The 20,689-nt window shown below is 51.4% G+C and overlaps 1 protein-coding gene across 5 annotated transcripts in view; it reads right to left on the bottom strand.

Moving 5' to 3' along the window:
* LOC311512989 (BLOC-1-related complex subunit 8-like) overlaps positions 1–20,689 on the bottom strand; it is a 77,343-nt gene that overhangs the window by 23,827 nt on the left and 32,827 nt on the right. Inside the window, exon 1 of one of the 5 annotated variants that reach the window (XM_084614506.1) lies at positions 9,391–9,531. The exons of the other annotated variants lie outside the window; for them this stretch is intronic. The gene's annotated coding sequence lies outside the window, so the exon portion shown is untranslated. Of the gene's footprint in view, positions 1–9,390; positions 9,532–20,689 lie in introns of those variants that run through there. 5 annotated transcript variants of the gene reach the window in all.

The raw sequence follows: 20,689 nt of genomic DNA, 5'->3' as shown, positions 1-20,689 counted from the left end.
GTTCTCACTGAATGACATCACACTCAGCCAACAGAGTGGAAGATGGAAGCATTACATCATGAGAACTTCCTCTAACTGGCGGAACACAACCTGAAGGCAGGATGCTGACTCAGCAAACTGCAGAGAGTGGATTCATTTTGCCTCAGTGCCCCCATCCAGCAGGAGCCCCAGGGACCATGCGCTCCACCCTGCTGCCCCACACAGCTCGGGGCACGTCCTTGAAGCTTAAAAAGGCTGGGCCTGGCTCTCTCTAGCCTCTTGGGTCATGGGGATCCGGGGCCGAATGCCACCCCAGCCCCCACTATCCCTCTGCTACTCCACCTGAGTCCCCGCTGGAACCCGTCTCCACCCTCAGTTCGAACCGGCTGATGTCAAACGCAGGCGTGATTCTGATCAACGTGCCCCCCACCCCCTGTGCTGACAGGTCCATTGACCAAAGCTGACTCTCATGTGCGCTGTAGTTTTTGCAGCTCTTCACACACAGTCGTGCCCCAGCTCCAAGGCCTTCTGCCCCTCGCTCTGAGCTTTGCTCTACAGGGACAGGGAAACATCATAGGAGTCCCGAAACTCGCGACCCATCATTCCATGGCCTTGCTGCTGCCACGAGGATTAATATTAACTCTGAAGATCTAGTGTGCATGGATGGGTCATTTGCATCGCAGCAGAGTGCATCAGCTTCCTATCTGAAGCCCTAATTAGTGCTGTGAGATGCGCCTGAGCCCCCTGAGGAGAGCAATGGTTTTCCATGGGTTGCAGCAAAGTCCCGTTGTCACAGGTAGCAAGGAGCGGAGCCAGGGACGCCCTGTAGATGTAAACCCTGCTCACATTTTGGTGACCATAATGGGAAAAGCTCCATAGGTTTGATCCCCTGGAATTTGTGGGCGCTGCGGTGCCAACTCTGGTCCTTGGGGCATTGCACCCTCTGTATCGAGTTTGAGTGGACCCAGCTCAACAGCTTTCACTTGGATCCAGAACTCCTACCCAATCTCCCCCAGATCTCAGCCTCCCCAACCCAGATAGGGTCCCATGAAGAGTTTAGCAAAGAGATCAGGCCCTGGGCAGCTCCCGCATACTGCTGCATAGTTTGGGGACAGAAAACATGTCTAAAACATTTACAAATGACTCATCAATTTTGGGGCACCTCGATGTTTGGACGCCAAGCTCGAGGCACCTGAGTTTTGAGGGGCAGGTGCTCAGCATTGAACACCGGGTCCCTTTCAGCTGTCCCATCCAGGGTGTCCAAAAACGTAGGCAGCCTAAATCCCCAGTCACCTTTAAAAACAAAAGTCAGATCCTATATTTTTGGAGGATTTGGGGGCCCCAATTCATCCTTGATTTACCCATGATTTACACCAGCGCAAAGTGGGGTGTAACTGGCTTCCAGATCAGACCGGAAGCATTTTGCACTGGTGGGAATGATTGTGCAAGGTGAAGGCAACAATGAATTGGATTGTACATCCCCACAGGAGCTGGGGTCCCTGTCTGGGAGGGCCAGGGGAGATTTTTATTTATCTTTAATCCCAATTCCTTTAGTGGGTTGCAGGTTTTTTCCTCTGCCGATCCTGGAGCTTTAGCAGATCACCCAGGAAAAGCAGGATATTGAAACAAAAGCCACCTCTGGTGTGAAAAGAAACAAAACAACAAAGAGAAAATCAGCAGCTCCTCTGCAGGAAACCACTCGAGAAAAAATGAGCAAACCACAAGAATAGAAAGGAAGGGAGTCCTGTCTCTAGGGATGGATGCGAGGCACCAAGCCCCTCTCCATCCCCTGCGGTAACCAACTAACTGCAGCAAAAACAGCCAGGAGGGTAATTCAAGGCCTGCGGAATCCCACAGCTCCTATCAAAATAACACGGCACCATCCTCGGCAGAAAACTCTCAGCTATTTGGTTGTCCATTGAAATGCTCCCCACCGACTGAAGAGACCAGGACGTGACAGACATGAGTCTGGTGTCTAGCCAAGAGTGGCTTTACTTTTGCAAGTGTGTCACCTGGTGACCAACTGTCATGATCAGCAGTTCTGGTTTTCAAACTACTTGCCCAGTAAACCCTGCATTGTGCCCGCATTTCTCCAGCAAAGCCAGGGAGAGCACCAAGTGGGATTCAGCCAGGGGAGTTTTCTCTTAGCTCATTTCTCTCTCTTATGGGTGGAAAGAGATGAAATTGCATGTTTCTCCCTGTTGTTAAGATCCCAGGATTACAGCTCTGACATTGAGGGCTGGGCAGGGGGAAAGGTAGAACAAGAAGAGACACACACTCAGGATATTCCCTAACACGCCCGATGCTGAAATGCCAAAAACGGGCATTTCTGTGACATCTGCAAAAAGCAACTTTTTGGCAAATCAAACCAGTGTCTCTTTTACAGCTGGGTCAACATTCTTCCATCAAAATATTGCTTCAGTGGAAAACGGCATTTATGAAAAAACAAGCAATTTTCAGTAAAAATGTAATTTTTTTGCCACAAGTGTTCAGGTTTTTGTCAAAACCCCCAAACCTGAAGATTTTTTGGTTTTAAACTAATTCTTGTTGGAGGGGGGCCTGGAGTTTTGGGGGGTTGTTGTTTTTGTTTTGTTTTTACAAAAGAACCCCTCAAAATGACAAAGAAAAATGTTGACAAAAATGAGAAAAAAAATAATTTTCGTCAAAATATTTTGCTGGGAAAAACAAGTGATTTCCCAAGCAGCTCTAGTCTCCTTCACCAGCCCGGACAGAGGGAGACAACTCCCAGCCAAAACCGGTAAATCCTGGCGATCATGCCAAACGGATCTTTGGCTTCATTTGGGGGCTGACTAGTTGAGTTGGGCCTGAATCAAACCCAGATCTGAACCCTCCGTACACCCCGGGAAAGTTCTGGTATTGATCGGCTTCTTTGCACCTGGGGCTTCATCTCCTAATGTGAGTTTCACACCGAATTCGGCTTAAAGCAGCACTTTATCCCTGCCTAGCTCCTATCCCCCGCACAATGACTCTGCTGAACTGTCCCTTCATATCCCAGAGATGTTGCAACCCAGCAGAGCTCCTTTCTCTTGACAGTCCCAAAGGGACGGTTGCTCTCAGTTTCTGAGGCCTCATAATGCAAACAGCATCCCAAGTCCAGCTCAGGAAAAGTCAAAGTTTACCAGCATTTTTGCTAGAGTTTGACAGGGCTTCCTGCTTTTTATAGCTTGTTTAAACAACAAACCAGAATCAACCAGAGAGTCTGAAATGTAGCTCAGAACTGTGCAGATAGAGAGAGGGGGGAAATCAGTGCTACTGAGATTCCAGCCTACGAAAAAAAAAATTAAAGCGACTTCTGCAGATGCTAAAACATTTGAATCTAATAGCTTTACTGCACAGATGGGGCTTAGACCTCACAGATCAGATCCTGGGAGTTTGACTAGTGTTAAATGCACTGACCGCACATATTCTGTCTTCCAGCAAGGACTCTCTCTCGCTCTCACACACACATGTTCAAGCAGCACCAGAAATTTTCACAAGAGCCAGGGCATTAATCGTGGGGCCCTGGCCAAATTCCAACATGCTAATTACATTCTGCCTCCCTAAGAATCCCACCCACTTCAGTCTGGATACAGGGCACACCCTTCACTGCCTCCCTGAGACTGCTGTGTAGCACTGTTGTGCGCTGTTACAGAGAAGCTGGGAAACAACCCTGAAGTGGCTGCATTTCAGCAGTGGGCAAAGCAATCACCTTTTATAGTTGTAGGATCTTTGGGTGATAGGCCCTAGATACACATCAATCCTTTTATTCCCTTCTTTTAAAGAAACTGGAGCCCATTTTGCGCTTGACAGAACCCCCAAATATTTCAGTCTGACGAAACAAAGTGGGAGCACTTAATAATAAAAGAGCAAAATATCAGAGGAGGTCAGGGTATTGCATGGGACACCTGCGTCTACCCACAGCCCAGGTTGTGAGCCAGACTGGCTAACAGGGCACATGTGATTTGCATTCACATTTACTTTTTTTTGCAGAATCCTTTAAAAATCAGGTCCAAAAAGCCTTTTCAAAATCCATCATCCCCCACACAGGAGACCTCTATAGACTGAGCAATCTTGGCTCTTCCCCTACCACAGTCTCTCTCTTAAAATCCTGATCCATCGTATGGATCAACAGCCAGCAAAACGGAATCCCGTCTCCCACCACCACCACTTGTTCCTCAGCAGGGGCTGCTGGATGGCTACACACATTCAGAAGTGCAGTGAAGTGTTGCACTGGTCACACAGGGGTGCCTGCACAGAGGAGCCCAGCTATGCTGACAGTGATGCAGAATGAAAGTCCCACATTGTTTCGATGCATCACGGTTGCCTCATTGCAAATCACTTACAGTGAAACTTCTGCAGAGGGCGGAGTATTTTCTGTTACAAAAATAACTGCGATGGAATCATAGAAGATTAGGGTTGGAAGAGACCTGAGGAGGTCATCTAGTCCAACTCCCTGCTCAAAGCAGGAAGGATTCTATTGTACCAGAAGGAGAAGGCTTGGTCTTTTTAGAAATGGATGAAACACACGCACCCAAATAAACACACACACACACTTCGGCTGCCTTCACACGGCGAGCTAGGGGTGCGATTTTCCTCCTTGTGAACACATACTTGAGCTAGCCATGCAGCCGTGGTCGCATGAGTAGTGGCAGCAGAGGCATGGCTGAGCCATGCCAAGTACGTACCCACTGGTTTCAGGCAGGCGTGTACTCGGCACAGCTCAGCCACACCTCCTCTGCTGCTCCCCCGCGAGCACAGCTACACCGCTATTCATACTCACACTAGCGCGAGCACATGTACGTGAGCAAAAGAATCACACCCCTAGCGTGTAGTGTAGACACAACCTCAGAGTATTAGATCTTTGGGACAGGGACTGTCTTTTTGTTCTGTGTTTGTACAGCACATAGCGCACCAGGGACCTTCTATGTTTCAGCCGGTAGTTTTGTTTTGTTTGTTGTAGAGTTCTGGCCAGGGGCTGAGCACATCAATGTGTTAGAGGTGTATGGGTCATCACACTGGTTTGTTATCGTAAGGTTATGGGCGCTGGGCCATGGGCTAGTTTGTTACTAGCTAGGTCACCAGTCACGGGGTGTGCGGGGGAGGGAACCCTTAGAAGTTTGGTGATGAAGCTTATCCAACCCCCAAACTCTGGTCCTCTCCTCCTGCCTTTCCCAGCTCCCCTCCTCACCCTCCCTTCCTCTGCGCAGCCCTGACACCTCCTTCACTTCCCTCTCTCTCCTGTGGCTTCAGCCATACAGCCCATCTGCCAGCCAGCTTACAGCAGAGATCTCTGCCTAGCTCTCTGCTCCCAGCACCCCCTGGCTGCCTGTTTCTAATGCACCCATCACCTTGGTGCCCAGCCTCATTCTCTGCCCCTCCACCACCCCGACCAGCATTGGCTGATCAGACTTCCCGCCTCCCTCAGGAGCCCCGCAGAGCGAATCCTCCTGGGTTGTCCTGATCACTGCAAACTCGCCTTGAGCTTGGGGCTCCTCTGCTCAGCTCCATGGGTGAAATCCTGGGCCACTTTAACACCAATGGCAGTTTGGCCCTGGACTTTAACAGGGCCAGGATTTCACTCCATGTCTTTACATGCAGACCCCTGTTGAAGGCTGCATGTTTCTCCACTTCACCTCGTGGGCCTCCTCAAGACACAGAACCTGAGTCTCATGGTCCCTATAGGGATATAGGGACAGCTCCTTGTTCCAGCCTGGTCTCCAGCAGAAGCTGCTCCCTGCTCACTCCAGGGTGTCATGCTGGGCAAGGCCCCAGCACTGAAAGAGCCAGGTGCTGTGTGTCACAGGGTGAGCTGCCACAGATACTGGCTGGGCCAGTGTCCTGGGAGAGGTGAAAAGGGGGCACTCAGCTGAGGAACCAAAGAGATTTTTCAAGGTGTGGGAGGGGGAGGAAATATTTTTTTCCCCAAACACTATTTTAAGTTTAAGTCAAATTTGAGGCCTGCCAGCCTTGACTGCCTCCCTTTGCCCCAGGGTGCCCAGAATTTCCCAGGACAGTCCCAGAGTCATCCACTCTCTCCCACCCCAATTCAGTCCCCAAGTCAGCTGCTCTGATCCTGCAGGCACAAGATTAAACGTAAGTCTCCCCAGTACACAGAGTGCAGCTGAACTGCATGCGATTTGTAACCAGTTTGATTCACTGATAGGAATGCAGGGATTGCTGGACTGGGTCAGCCCACTGGCCCATCTAGTTGTCTATCCTGTCTTTGACAGTGGCTAGCATCAGATGCTTTAGGGGTAGGTATAGGAACCCTGCAGAAGCAGATGAGGGATAATGGGACCTACGAGGTGTCATCCTGGTGTCTAATAGCTAGGGTTTGGTTTAAGCTCTGAAGCAGGAGGTTCTTGCCTTCCAAACGCTGCACAGATCTCACCAGCAAGCTGCAAAATTAATTTCTTACCCGTGAAAACCCCTCTCTAAAGTTAGCAGCCCTAGGAAACTTTCCATCACTATAAGAGTAAAGCTCTCGGGGACAGGGTCTTGCCGGAAATCAATTGCAGGTGGGCAGCAGAATACAGCAGAAGATTTGCTGGACCTGTCCCCAGGGAGGAAGTTTAAGGTAATAAGATGCACTTGTACCAGACAAGCGGGGGCTTCTGCTGGAAACTTCATATACCTATAATAAACAGAGGACCGTGGACCAGATTCTGGGCCCACCTAACACAGACCCTAGGTAAACACTTGCTCAGGGAAGCAAAGCTGGTCCCACCAGCAACTTAATACATCCTATAAGTGGATTCTTGGGCACGTGCAATATTCTTTGTGCAGCACAACCCACGATGATAAATTAAAGCAGAATGAAACCTTGATCCTGCGTCCCTCTGAAGTCAATGGGACTCAGCACAGGCTTTAGGGGTAGCTCTAGGTGAGCGTGAGACAGGATCAGGGCCTTAGGTATCTGACCTTTAGCCTGCCAGAGGCCAGACTGCCTGCAAAGCCACCCTTTTTCCTTGGAGTTCAAGTCAGGGCTGCGTGGCAGGATGCTTGGAGAAGGGAGTCAGTATTGCTATGGAGGTGAGGTGGGGAGCATGGTTTTCTAGTGTGTGTTTTAATTACCACTGGAAGTGCCCAGTGCAGCAGATGGCATTTGAAATCAAGGGAAAAAAAATAAATCAGTGAATCAGTATAAAGAACCTTTGACCTCAATGTTTTCCTGTGATACCTGTAAGTCATCTGGGGCCAGACCTACACCTGGAGGAAGCAAAGGCAACTCAGCCCCTACTGCTACAACACGCTACATGCTGTGTGTTTAGATAATGCCAAGGAAGTCAAAGGACATGAAGGTTATTCTTTGGAGAGCAACTGCTCTGTGATCTGAGTTTCGCAGTAGCAGTGATGCGTAGTGTACAGTGGGAGACAGACAGTCTTGTTTAGTGGTCGGAGCAGGAGTCTGGGAGTCAGATCTGCTGCTGCCTTAGCATATCTGTGATTTTGAGCAAATACCGTCAACCTTTTGTACCTCAGTTTACCCTGCTGTACAATGGGTGTGGCAGAGCTGACCAGGGAGGTCGAGAGGCCTAGCTGATTAGTTATGGTCTCTAAGGTGCTTGGAGACCCATGGCAAATGGCACTAACAGAGGGGCACTGTGTTTTTACGACAATCTGCACTTTTGGGTTAAACTCAGACGTTCCTCTCTGAGCAGACACAAAAGTAAAAATAACTGTGAAGCGCAAAGCTAACCACAGACTTTTTTTAGAACACAATCCATAAAACAACAGGCCATTTCAGCAAAACTTTAAGTAGTACCCAAACACACAGCTACAAGGCCTTGGCATGGCTACAATACCTCTGGCTGTCCCTTTGACTCCCAGCACTTAGCAGCAAATCTGGTAGCCTCAGAAATGCCTCCAGCTTTCTGAAACAGTAGCACCTAGAGGTCCCGATTGAGACTGGAGCCCCATTGCACTAGGCACTGTGTAAACAGGTGAAACCCCAGCCCTATTACAATCAATCACAAAACTCCCACTGATTTTAATAGCCAGGATTTCATCCTAAGTAAGAGACAGCCCCTGCCCCAAAGAGTTTACAGTCTAAATAGACTTGATGGGTAGAGACCAGGAGGAGGAATAGAGAGGGGGAGTGACTTGACTAAAGTCACACAGCAGTGAGTGGCAGAACCAGGGTCCCAGAAGTGCCCAGCCAGGCCCCTTTCTATTGGACCACTTCCTGCTCAGTCCAACCTTCACATAGTTTAAATACTGGATCCTCTTTCATAGCACTGACTTTGGATGCCCAACTAGAGACCCTTGTTCTGGATTTCCAGAGCAGCTGAGCAACCAAACGCCAGCCAAAGTTGACGAGAGCCGCCTACCTAAATAGCCAGATTTCCAGAGGCACCCAGCAGCTCCCAGGCAGTCCCACCGGCGATACTGGGTGTTAGCACTTCTGACAATCCGGCTGCTCCCTTAGATGCCTGCATACAATATAGGAGGCTAACCAGGGGCCCCACTTAGTGAAAATCTTGGCCTGGGTTTCTCATTACAGGGCTGCCCAAAAGGGAAGGCATGGAAAATCCGGGTCACTAGTGGAAATGTTGGCTGTAGGTCTCCAAAGCCCAGCCATAGCTGTAGGGATGACAGCGAGGAAATGTGCGATTAATGGTTAAAACCTTCTCCTGCAGGGCAGGCTCAGGAGATGGGACCAGGCATGGCATTTTAAAAGGATCACCCCAGCTCCCCGGGGTATCTCGGTGATGCTGGAGCAGGCAGGCTGCCCTGTGCCATCACTGTCCCTCGGATAGTTTCAGTGACAGCGCCTGGCCACCAAGGGCTCAAACTTTCTGTGCCATCGCATTTCTGTAGTTTACCCACAGGGAACATAGACTGGGCTTTAGCAACCCCCCCACCCCCACTAGTCCCTCTGCCCTCCGATCACTCTGAACCCTGAGGCATAAATCACATCATATACCTCTTGGGCACGGGGAAGCGAGCTCTGCAAAGGAGAATCAGCATCAACCCCACCCCCACCCGCATCTGCGTGGCAAAAGGAAACGGGTGTGAATGCCCTCCTGGCTCAGCGCCTGGCTAGGTATCACCAAAGGTCCTAACTCGTGTGTGCGCCTCCTGGGATGCCAGGCTCGGACCCTCCCCAGCCTTCACCCAGAGGGAGCCGCGCACCTCGGGGACGGGCAGAAGAGACCAGGGAAGATGCTGCGTCCTGCAGACGTGGGGGAGGAAGTTAAAGGCTCCCGGGGGGCAGGTGGTCTGCAGCTGACCCCGGCAGAGACAGGTACGCCCGGCCTAACGTCCGCGGGGACTGGATGTGGTAGGCGAGGAAGCGCCGCTGCCCCGGGTATCAGATATCATCTCCCCGCCTCCATGCATCCGTCCCTGGGCACCCTGCAGGGGCGCAGGGTGCCCCCAGCCCAAGGAGCCCCCCATTCACCCACACACCTGGTCAGTGGCTTTGCCCCGAACCTTCCCGGCTGCTCCGCTCCCGCAGGGCGGCGGCCCCGGCTGGGTGGCGAGGAGGCTAAGCGCAGCCCCGCCCCGGCTCGGCCCGGCCCGGCGCTGTCACTGGCTGGCGGGAGCCGAACTGCAAAAGTCGCTTGAAAAGTCACAGCGGCTCCGGCTGCCCTGCTCGCTGCTGCCTCTGGCTCCCGGGCGGCACGGACCGTCCTTTGCATAGCCACGCCCCCTCCCGCCCCGCTGATTGGAGAAGCTCCGGCAGGCTATTTGCATAGAACGGCCGGGCGGTGTTTCAATTGGCGGCTAGCTGGAAAAGTGTCTGTCATAGCTCCGCCCCTCACCGTGACGGCGCTGTGGCAAGGCAGCTGGGACCCGCTCATGAATGACTCCTGCGGCTGGGGCGGGTTGTGTGCCGGGGAGAGGGCTGGATCCAGGGGGCTGGAGGCTCTGGACCTTGGGGCCTGGATCCAGGGGGACGGGTTCTGGATCAGGGGTCGGGGAGGGATTTCTGGATCTGGAGGGTCCTGGGTCTGGGGTCCAGCCAAAGCAAGGACCTCTGGTCATTTCAGAGAACTTCCCACAGGAAGCCACACTGGACTTTCCCTTGCAGCTCACTGGCTGTTCGCTCCAACCCTTCCCCTCCCACGCAGCCTAGTCACATGAACTTAACTCCACACCTGCCCCGTCCCACTCCTTCCCCTTCCCTTCCATGTAACTTATTCCCCCCCACCCCGCCCAAGTGACAACCTCCCCTCTCCCCCGTCAAAAAATAGTGTGGAACTAACATGACAGTTGCTCCCTCTGCCTGTGTGTTATATTCCTTCCCCCAGCCCCAGGGAGCCAGGAGAATGGGGCTCTATGCCCACCTCTGACCTTGGGTGAATCCCTCCCTTTCTGCCCCTCTGTTTCCCCTCCTGCCCTGTGGCTGTCTGATTTAGATTGTAAGATCTGTGGGGCAGTGACCATCTGCAATGCCATGTTTGTACAGCACCTGGCACAATGGGGCTCCATTCTTTGGCACTACCATAATCAACATGATTAATAATAATACTGATCCGCGGTAGGAGGAAACCTGAGTGGGGGCAGATGTGCCGTGGTGACATCATGTGAGGGAGTGTCAGAGGAAGCTTGAAGGATGAGCAGTGGAACTAGTAGCTACAAAGCACACTTGCTAATTTTCAAGCAGTAAATAAGCACCCCAACTTTCACAATAAGCCAAAAATCAAGCAAATCCCATTTCAAAACAAGCCAGTCCCTAAAAACCCCAACACTCTACGTGACTAGATCCCCCCGGCCTGCAGTCTGGGACAGTGGTGGGCATGCTGTGCACCCCTGACTCTCTCCCCCCCTTGCCCCTGCTTGCTCTCCCCCTTAGCCCTGCTTACTGGGAGCCGATCAAGAAAAGAAGCAACAAGCTACAATAAGCTACAAGCCAAACAAGCAACAAGCTACAAGCCAAAAACTAGCCAACAAGCAACTCACAAGCCAATTAAGCCAAAAACAAGCCCAGTTTCTGCAGGTTTTTTTGGCAGGTTTGGCATGTCTGTTACAAAGCGCCCAGGCTGCTGAAGGGTGTCTGTTTCCAGGGAGTCACTATTAAAACGAACCAGGGATCCATGCGTCACAGGCCCCAAATCAGAGAGATCACTGAAAATCTGGGCCAGCTCTTCTCATGCCTGGAGTTTCCAGGGACAATAGACGTGCTGCGATTATCTCCGTACTTTTACCCCCACGTCTCAGTGAATCAATGCATCAGCCTTGCAGTTGGCAGCCCCTCTTACATACAGGGCTTTGGAGCTGTGCTCCGGCTCTGCTCCAGATCCAGGCAAAAACCTGCAGCTCCACTGCTCCGGAGCTGCTCCGTGCTCCGGCTCTGGGCTCCGCTCCAAAGCCCTGCTTACATATACATCATGAATGCCACAGAGCCATTGTCAAGCAGCTGGTCGGGAATCTGAACTCTGCCAGAGTCCACAGCTTTACACATTGGGGGCCAAACCCAAGGCTGACTGACCCCCTGTGAAATGTCTTTGGCATCACAGTGCAGAATCTGGCCCTTGTGCTTCACTTGATTAGGTTTACTGGGCAGCTTATAGCACTGGAAATGGGTGGGACACAGATTTTATTGCTTAGAGCAGAGGACTGGACTCAGGACTCCTGGGTGCTTTCCTCTGAGTGGGAGAGAGTGTGGTCTGGTAGTTAGAGCAGAGGGGTTGGAACTCAGGACACCTGGGTTCTCTTGTCAGCTCTGGAATTAAATAGAAGTCAAGACCTAGAGCAAATCCCTCTCTCTGCCTTAGTTTCCCCATCTCTACAGTGGGTGTAATGCAGCTTCCCTATACAGCAAGTGTGGGGGGGGGAAAGGGGGGGCTATGAGGTGTAATCCAGATTTGAAAACACCCTGGGGAGGGTGACACAAATGCCAGGGCCTTATTGTTCTTTGACTTTGTTACATTTTAAATGATCCCCCCCACACACACACAGTCAAGACCCAGAAAATGCTGGAAACAAGCAGAAAATCTTATCAGCACCTGGGATTTCTGCTCCTTCTTTAAGCCCCACTCCAACCCCCTCCATTCTGACTTCCCTTCCCCTTCCAGCAGGGCCCATGCCAAAACGCCTGGCAGCCAATCTCCTCCTTTCTACCCTGGCACTCTTCGCTGTGTGACATGGGGTTGGCCACCAAGCAAAGGAATGATAGGGCCCTCCCCTTCCCACAAACAATGTGGTCTTTGTTGGTACCACAACAGAGCCTCCAACTCAGGAACGGGAGGTGGAGCCTTTCACCTGTCGGCCACTCATTCAAATTCTGCCAGACACTCTGCAATGAGTTGGTGGGATCTCAGCCCACGACAAGGACCAACCTCACAACAGGAATGCCAGAATAACTGTCTCCTTGGCAGCAGTCTGAGCTGACATCCAGGTCTGAGCCGCCCTCAGGCCTGACTTCCCCTGTCCTTCCTAAAAGTGGACTCACAAGCTGAGGCAATGCGGCGGGTGGCGGAGGGGAGGTTGTGGACGAAGAGGGCAGTTTGCCCTGACACCATCTGTGTTGTGCCATGGTGGTGCAAACAGGGCTCTGTGCTTCAGAGCTGTCAGTCCGACCCCTTTCACAGTGCTAAGGGCCACACGATTCTTTGAACTAAATCCCCGACAGACACAATTGCATGGGCCTACTGAACCTGGAAGCTCTTTGGGGCACAGACTCTCTTTCTGGTCTATGTTCACACAGTGCCTAGCACACTGGGGTCCTGGGGCATAACTGGGGGTCTTCGGTGCTACCATAATACATGTAAATAATAATACACATGCAGAAACAAACACCGACACTTCCTTATTATCTTCAATTAAAGCCATTTCCTACCCATACCCTTCCGCTTTGCTTTCAGGTCCAGTCCCAGACACACCCTGGACCTGGCCTGGCACCACCCCCTCCTCCCCTCTGGGGCCCAGAAAGTAATGCAACATGGACAGGGGTTTTTTAAAAGTACATTTTGTGAGGGTGCCAGAGATGGGCTGAGTGACCAAACAGAAAGCTGCTGCTCTCCAGTGAGGGAAGATCCAGCCGGCTTCCCAGGGATATGCCCAGAGCGAAGGCAAAGCCTGAGCTAATTATTGCCACAAACCATTTTTAGTGGCTTATTGTTCTAAACTGCAATCAAGGCCTCACAATAGTGAGATCTAAATAATCCAGGGCAAAGTCACAGTGGAATAGCTGAGGCTGAAACTGCTGAAATCTCCCTTCTGAATGTTATAGGGTATTTATCAGTGCATCTCTCTCTAGGGCCAGAGACATTTAAAACTCAGCTAGGTAAAGCACTACATCTAATGGGCCAGATTCTCTTTTGCCCTCCAACTTGTGCAGACACTTACAACAGTGCAAAGTGTTGTCAGATCAGAACAGCTGCGTTTTACACTCAGACTGCACTGGGGTAAATTACTGGAAATGGTGCAGGGCTATGGGAAAATCGGGCCCAGTGTAAGGAACAACCCTGCACTGGCCAGGTTTAATAGTGCCTAACACAACTGTTTCATGATTATTAATTATTATTTGTATTATTGCATCATTCATCTCTGACCCTCACACTTTACACAGCATTACTAGCAGACTGACTGAGCCTTTCTAATGACAATAATAGGTCACACGTCTAGGGGATAGAAGCATGCTAGACATGAGTAGAAGGTGATACAGATGGTTACAACTGTGGTTGTAAGTAACCTAGTGACCTGTGGTAATTGATCAGCCATTTATAGAAACATCTACTAATCCTTTATTAACCCTTTATAAACAGAAGCTGAGTACAAGGTGTGCCCCATTCATTTTTAGCTCTCAGCCAGGGCTTTTCATCCCTGGATCTCACAATGCACCATGAAGGAAGGTCAGTCTCATTATCCTCATATTATGAGAGGGGAAGCTGTTGCAGAGAGGCCTGTTGGAATCCTGCTAGGACCTAATCTGGAGCTGATCAAGAATGAGCCCTGAGCATCTCTCGTGATGGGACATCAAACAAAAGCAAATCTCCATGAATGTCTCAAACTCCTCTCTGAGTCCTACCGGTGATCTTGCCCTAGGGTAGGTTTGGGGGGGACACAGTGGGGCAAGGTTTTTGGAGGGAATGTTGTAGGGTAGATGAATCCTGCCCCAGATGGGATGGATATTACAATCCATGACTGCTTTTCCCAGGCAGCCTCTTTCTAATGCTGCTTTTAATCAGGTTAAAAGCAGATAAAATCTGTGTGAAACCTCACCATGATCACTCCCACCATGAGCGGTGAATCTCCCACCCGCCGCCCGAGGACCGGTGCTTAGAATCTGGAGAGAGGCAAAAAGTTTGTCAGTTCTGGACAGCAAAACATCCCTCCACCTCGAATGCAAAGAAATGGCAAAATTCTACCCTGACACCAGTCTCAATTCATGGCCTGTGATTCGATCTGGGAGAAGAGTCACAGCAAGAAACTTTAGCACCAGCAAAATTTGCCCTGCCCACTTCGCTGACACATGGGGATAACAGGGCTGATTGGTTTCTTAGCCCTACTCTCCCAGTGGTACATTTCCCCCCAGCTGTCTAGTAAAAGAAGATGGCCTGCATGTGAGACCCCCCCAAGGCACCATTTTCAAGCCACACAGAGTGACTTCACAGCACAGCTCCTGACCAGATCAGCTCAGGCCCCGGGATCATTTCCCCTTTGGCTTTTCTGGTGCAATCACCTCCTCAATGAGCCCTCATTCATTTCAGGCTTGCAGGTCCAGCCTGGGGCCAAGAGGGTTTCCACCCCTCTGGCATCTGGCCACTAGCTGGATGGCAATCAGTACACGAATGTCAAGCACACATGGAACAAAAAGTCTGAACCAAACAGCAAGCCCAAGGGTCTATCAGTACGGTGGATATTTGCTTTGAGGTAGCTACACCCCCAGGGCAGATGTGCTGCACCAGCATGACCCAAGACTTCCACCCAGGCAGCTTATTCCAGTCTGAAAGCAATCAAGTGCTTCTAACACTGGGGGTTTGCATCAGCACAGTGACACCAGTGCAAAGATCCCCAATGCCGACAGGCCCCAAAGGGAGCCAGGGCTGGGTGACAGGGAACTTTACAGAGGATTTGAGAGTTGAGGGAAGTTTGGACTTCCCAGGGCAGTATGTTGCTGGTGAATGAAATAATCCCCCATCTGTGTGAAAGCAAAGCTGGGCCCAACTCTTGGCTTCTGCTCCAGACAAGGCTTCTTACAAGAGCTGGGAAGTCAACCAGGTGATGCCCGAGAGCAACTGAAATGGACCTTCGTTCCTGGACAAGGGTGTAGGAGACCTGGGTTCTACTCCCAGCTCTGCCACTGACCTGCTGGGTGACCTTGGGTAAGTCACTTCCCTTCTCTCTGCCTCGATTTCCCCTCTTACCCTTTGTCTACGCAGACTGTGAGCTCTTTGGGACAGGGACTGGGTAGCCCTTTGTGTCTGCGCAGCACCTACTCAGCGGTGTTCTGATGGCTGTTGTGCCTCTGGGTGTGACTGTAATATATGTGATCACTCTTGGTTCAGATGTGGTTACAACCCTGAAATTTGGGCTGAGGCTGGTGAAGTTCAGGGTGGGGCTGGCTGGGGGAAAGGAACTGGGGCTTTTGGTGGAGTTTCACTTTGAGTCCTCGGGCGTTCGCAGACCTGCAGTCTGGGGGAGGTGCAATCCCATGAGGCAGAAGCGAGAATAGGTTTGTCCCAGGCCATACAAACCCAAAGCAGCTGGTTTGCTGGCCATCGTCCGGCAGACCCTGCTTACCCCCCAGGAAGGAAATGTGTGTCTGCACTGGCCTCGCAAGCTACACTGAGTGCTGTTGGACGCTGACGGGTTTGGCCAGAAAGGCACTTCCCATTCCCCAGCACAGGGCATTCAGCACGGCTCCAGCTCTGCTCCAGACAGCAGTAAGGAGCTGTCCTGGCAGCTGGATTCAGAAGCCTTGGGGGAGCACTGGGGGCCCTGGAGAACACCCCTGTTTACATCAGCTAAATGGAACTGATGCAACTTCTAGGCTCTAGTTACGCGATAGGAGCTGCCTAGCTACCAGGTGGGATGCTGGATTAGAAAGGGCTTGTCAGGAAATAAACTCTCTCCCCAGCTCCACGCAGGGCACACTGGGCTGACATGGCTCCTGCCTCCAGGGAGAGTCTGTGCATAATGAATGCCCTTACCCATTCACCCAAACTTCCCAGCCCTGAAAGTAAAACTCTAAAGGACACGGGCACATTATCGCAATGGCTTTGAGACTCATCCAATTTCCACATGTAGCAAATAAACTTGGGTAGATAAACAACAGGGCAAAATTCCTATGGGACATCCCAAACCAACCCTTCCAAAGGCCAAAATAGGGTCTGTTGACCCTTCCTTAGAAAGGTTAGTGATGGGGAGACTGGGTGGCCCAGGATTTAGGGGAAGGGACACCTCTAAGTCACCAGTCCAAATCCAGCTGGTGTGCTGGTAGTGACCAAATGCCAAACAACTGAAAGGTGGCCTATGTGACGTCAGCGGATGGAGCTCAGTCCAATTCCCAGCCAGGCAGATGTCCACAGAAAAGACCTGCCAGTGGCACAAGGCAGCTTCCCTATAGGAAGTCACGGCAGAGACTGAACGGGCCCCGGGGGCTGCTCTCTTGCCCTGAACGGGTGGTAGCGGAGGCAGGGGAAGAGGGAGCAGAGGCAACGGTCGGTGCAATGTTTCAAACTGCTGAACTCTGAATCACAAGTATCACCTTGCTGAGCGGAGGGAAGTCTGGCTGCCACTCAGAGCTCTGCCGGGGTGTGGACCTTTCTCTGCCTGCTGCCCTCAGACGCTCACGATGAGGAGGGCACCCTAGATTGCTGGGTCCATCCCTCCTGCTATGCTGGCATGTCCAGCATGTCTAGCAACAGTCAGCTCTCCTGCTGGGCTTTGGTCCTAGCCACTCATGGCCATGTCCTGAACACAGATACTGGGTGAACTCTGTGGGATCCTCCCGAGAGGCCATGAACTGCCCCAGGATGAAGGAGCAGTCCTGGGAGCAGCAGGGAGAGTGAAAGGGGAGCAAGGTGGAAGGTCTCTCCATCCTGAGCACTGGGAGAGGCTCACCTTACAGGCAGCTCTGGGTACACAAGAGCAGCATCTTTCCTAGGCCTGTGGCTGCTGTCTGCTTATAAATCTTGTGATCTATAGAGGGCTGCAGAGTGCAATTAGCAGGGTGTTAATTAGCATCGCTCATAATCTTAATTGATCCTGGAAGGGGAGGGAGTGCAGAGGATATGTCAGCATGTGTGGAATGACACCTTGTATCCTGGGGTCTCCTAAGAGCTGCTTGGACCACAGAATAAGCCTCTGGCCTGGAGAGAACCCCATTGCCTCTGACCTGCACTGAGATGCCCCTGCCCTTGCAGGCCTGAGATTCCGGAGTTCAATCCCTATGACCCACAGCAGGCAGTCTGATCTCTCCTTAGCCTGCCAGCAAAGGGGGCACAGCAATGTGGACACCTGGGGTGGCCCGGAGGTGTGTCCCTGAGGGTCAGAGCTGGTTGCTAGCTGCAATATTTGTGCCATTAGGCTGTGGGTGGGGATGGTGGGCTGGTGAAAACTCTCTCTGCTTTGTCGATCTAGTGGCCTGGGAATGCTGCTTTTTCAGAAAGCTCTGGCCAGTCATTTCATTGCAAGTCCCAGTCTCTGCTCTTCCTGCCTTTTGGTGCTTGGAGCTTGTGCTCAGAAGCTTTTGGCTCCCTCTTGAGGTCTTTCCTGTCTCTAGATCTTTGCTCTTCAGTGAGAGCCAGCAGATCACGGAGATAAATTAGCAAGATGAAGACAGCTAAGATGCCTATCAGGGGCCCCTCACTGCTGGGAGTTTTCCCCCGAGAAGTGAGCTAAGCAAATGTTTGGCCTTAACCCACCTCGAAAGAGGCCCAGACTCAGAATAGGGAAGCGGGTTTTCATGCACGATAGAGGGCAGAAGGGGTAGAAAAGGGGCTGATCCAGAAAGGAGGAGAGAGTCAGTAGCAGACTGTGGTGCTTATAGTTAGTGAGATAAACTTATCCCTGCCATTCAATCAGGCGCAGCTCCACTGATTCCAACGGAGTTGCACTGGTTGACTCCAGGCACCTACCAGGACAGGATATGGAGTAGCCCTGCCACGCACCAGCTAGTCTGTCCCCCTAGATTGTTTTACACGCCGTGTTCTCAGCCTTGGCCAAACCCAGAAGAACTCGGACAACATCCCATTTAGGCTCTCCCTCCGGGGGGGGCGCTCTCTGTGCCAAAATGCCCTGGAGCCTCTGGGTCGTGGCCTTTCTTTGCCAGAGGGTTCTGTGACCCGTGGCCGAACTGCGCAAGAGAAGCAGCGCAGCTAGAGTCAGAAAGAAGCAAATCCAATTGACCACTGGTCACTTTGCTAAACCCGCCCTCCCATGGGCTGCCGGACCCTGGGCTGTTAACTTGGACAGCAATGGAGTAAATCTTGGCATGCCCCAGGGCCACCAGAATCTCTGACAAATATTCCCAAATATTCCCAAATCACTGAGACTTCTTCAGGCAGACTCGGAGGCTCTGCTCCCATCTTGCCACTGACTGTCCCAGACAGCCCTGGCTCTGCTGTCTGGTGCAGGAGGCAGATGGCAGTGAAGGGGATGGGAAATAAATAGCACAGGCTTATGGGTCTATGACCTTGGGCCATGTCACAATAACACAGGCCAAGGAGCTGAAATCCCCCCGGGGCAAAAATGTAGGGAGGCCTGGAAATTAACAGGAGCTAAAACAGACTTCCTGCCAAAGTCAGCAGGCTGGCTTCCAACATAGTCCAAGAACCTTATTTTTGCTGGGCAGAGGTGGAAAGAGGCAGGCTGGTACCGTGCTACACACCCAGGTGAGACCAATTCTACACTGACACAATTAGTAGCATTGTTGCCTCTCAGCTAGGAAGTCACAGGTTCAAATCTCCCATGAAGACTGAGGCTCACACCCACATGCTGATGGTACAATGCAAGCCACAGCTTTGTGCAGTCACAGAAATGCAGGGCTGGAAGGGGCCTCCAGAGGCTGTCAATGGCTGTATCGCCAGAAACGAAAAGTGTGACCGCCTACAGAACTTCAGCCTTCCCTGAATTAATTCCTGTTTGAACTAGAACAGATTGTTTAGAAAAACATCCCATCTGGATTTAAAAAGTATCAGTGATGGAGAATCCACCACAGCTCTTGGTAAGTTGTTCCAGTGATTCATTACCCTCACTGTTGAAAATTTGCACCTTATTTCCAATCTGAATTTATCTAGCTTCAACTTCCAGCCACTGGATCTTGTTAGACCTTTGTCTGCTGAACCGAAGAGCCCATTGTCAAATTTTGTTCCTCCTGTAGGTACTTACAGACTGTGATCAAGTCACCCCTTGGCCTTCTCTTTATTAAACTAAATAGATCTAGCTCCTTGAGTCTATCACTATAAGGCATTAAATTGAGCTCCCTCCCTGTCTCTGGTGGGTTACCTGCATGGACAGAGCGATTATGTGGTACATTTAGAAAAGAGTCAGAGACAAGCCTGGAGTCCCAGCCAACGTTCCTCCTCTCAGTAAAGCATGATCCAATATTGTGTGTGAGATGCCACTGGGCCCACAATGGTTGCTGCCTTTGGCCCCAGCCACCCACCTGCTCATTGCAGGGGGGATGGAGAGGGGTAGAATCTGAAAGGCACTGGGCCTGATTCTGCCCTACACCGTGAGTAGTCACTTGTACCAGTGTGTAAGTGACTACACCAGAATCAGCCCTCCCCCCCAATATACAATCCTATTCTCTAAGCAGGTGAACAGGATACTGACACATCAGGTGTTACTGCAGCATAGTTCCATCCTGGCATACAAACCAGATCACTGCAGCTTCAGGGGGAGAGGTTTCAACCAGAGGCAGCTTGGACAAGGCCTGTGTAAGTCAGATGATGGATGATGCTAGGAAACTGGGTTGCCTACAGACCCAGAGTCAGACCGCCTAAAAGGTGGATGGATCGTGTCAAGTATCTCAGCAGCAAGTGTCTTCCTTGGCACATCTTCGATCCGGGGGCATGACATGATGCCAGGACAATAACGATGACTGAACCCCCAGCCTTCGAACAACATTTCCTCTGCAGATTCATTCTGAGACAAACATGGCCTAACCGTGCAAAGAAAGGAGGAGGTGCCTACAGAGCTCCAGCACCCCTGCTCCCCACACTGACTCCATCAGTGGCCTTGGACGCATCTCATAACCTCTTGGCCTCACTTTTCCTATTCTATAAAATGGCCCATCCCCCAGCAATGCTAATATTTGTGACATACGCTGAAGAAGTCAAGTGGGAAGTATTTGTGCTAGTTATTTCCTGGGCTAGGATTTACAGAGGATCCTTTTAGGAATGAAAGAACTTTGGCCAAGGCTCCCTGTAAACAGCACTCTGGGCATCCCCATTCTATGTCTAGGTACTTCTCTGGCCCCCATCACCAGAGTATCTGAGCCCTTTGCAATCTTTAAGGTATTTATCCTCCCAACAGCTCTTGATATCCCCATTGTACAGACGGGACCAGGGACACAACGAGACTTGCCCAAGATCACACAGGAAATCTGTGGCAGGTTTCCAAATGCCCAGGCCAGTGTCCTAAGCATCGCACCATCCTTCCTGCTTATTCAGCATTCCAGTAGTTCACAGCTCAGAGCTTGTGGATTCTGCTCAGTCAGAGTGATTGGAATATGTTTACATGTGTTTCCAGGGATCACACAACAGGAAGACGAGTTTCACCCCCCGAAGAGACACAACCCCGCAGAACCAGG

The sequence above is a fragment of the Lepidochelys olivacea genome, assembly GCF_965140295.1.
Source record: "Lepidochelys olivacea isolate rLepOli2 genome assembly, chromosome: 25".
NCBI classification, from domain to species: Eukaryota; Metazoa; Chordata; order Testudines; family Cheloniidae; genus Lepidochelys; species Lepidochelys olivacea.
The sequence above is the reverse complement of the archived record's forward strand: the minus strand, read 5'-3'. Positions and strand labels throughout refer to the sequence as shown.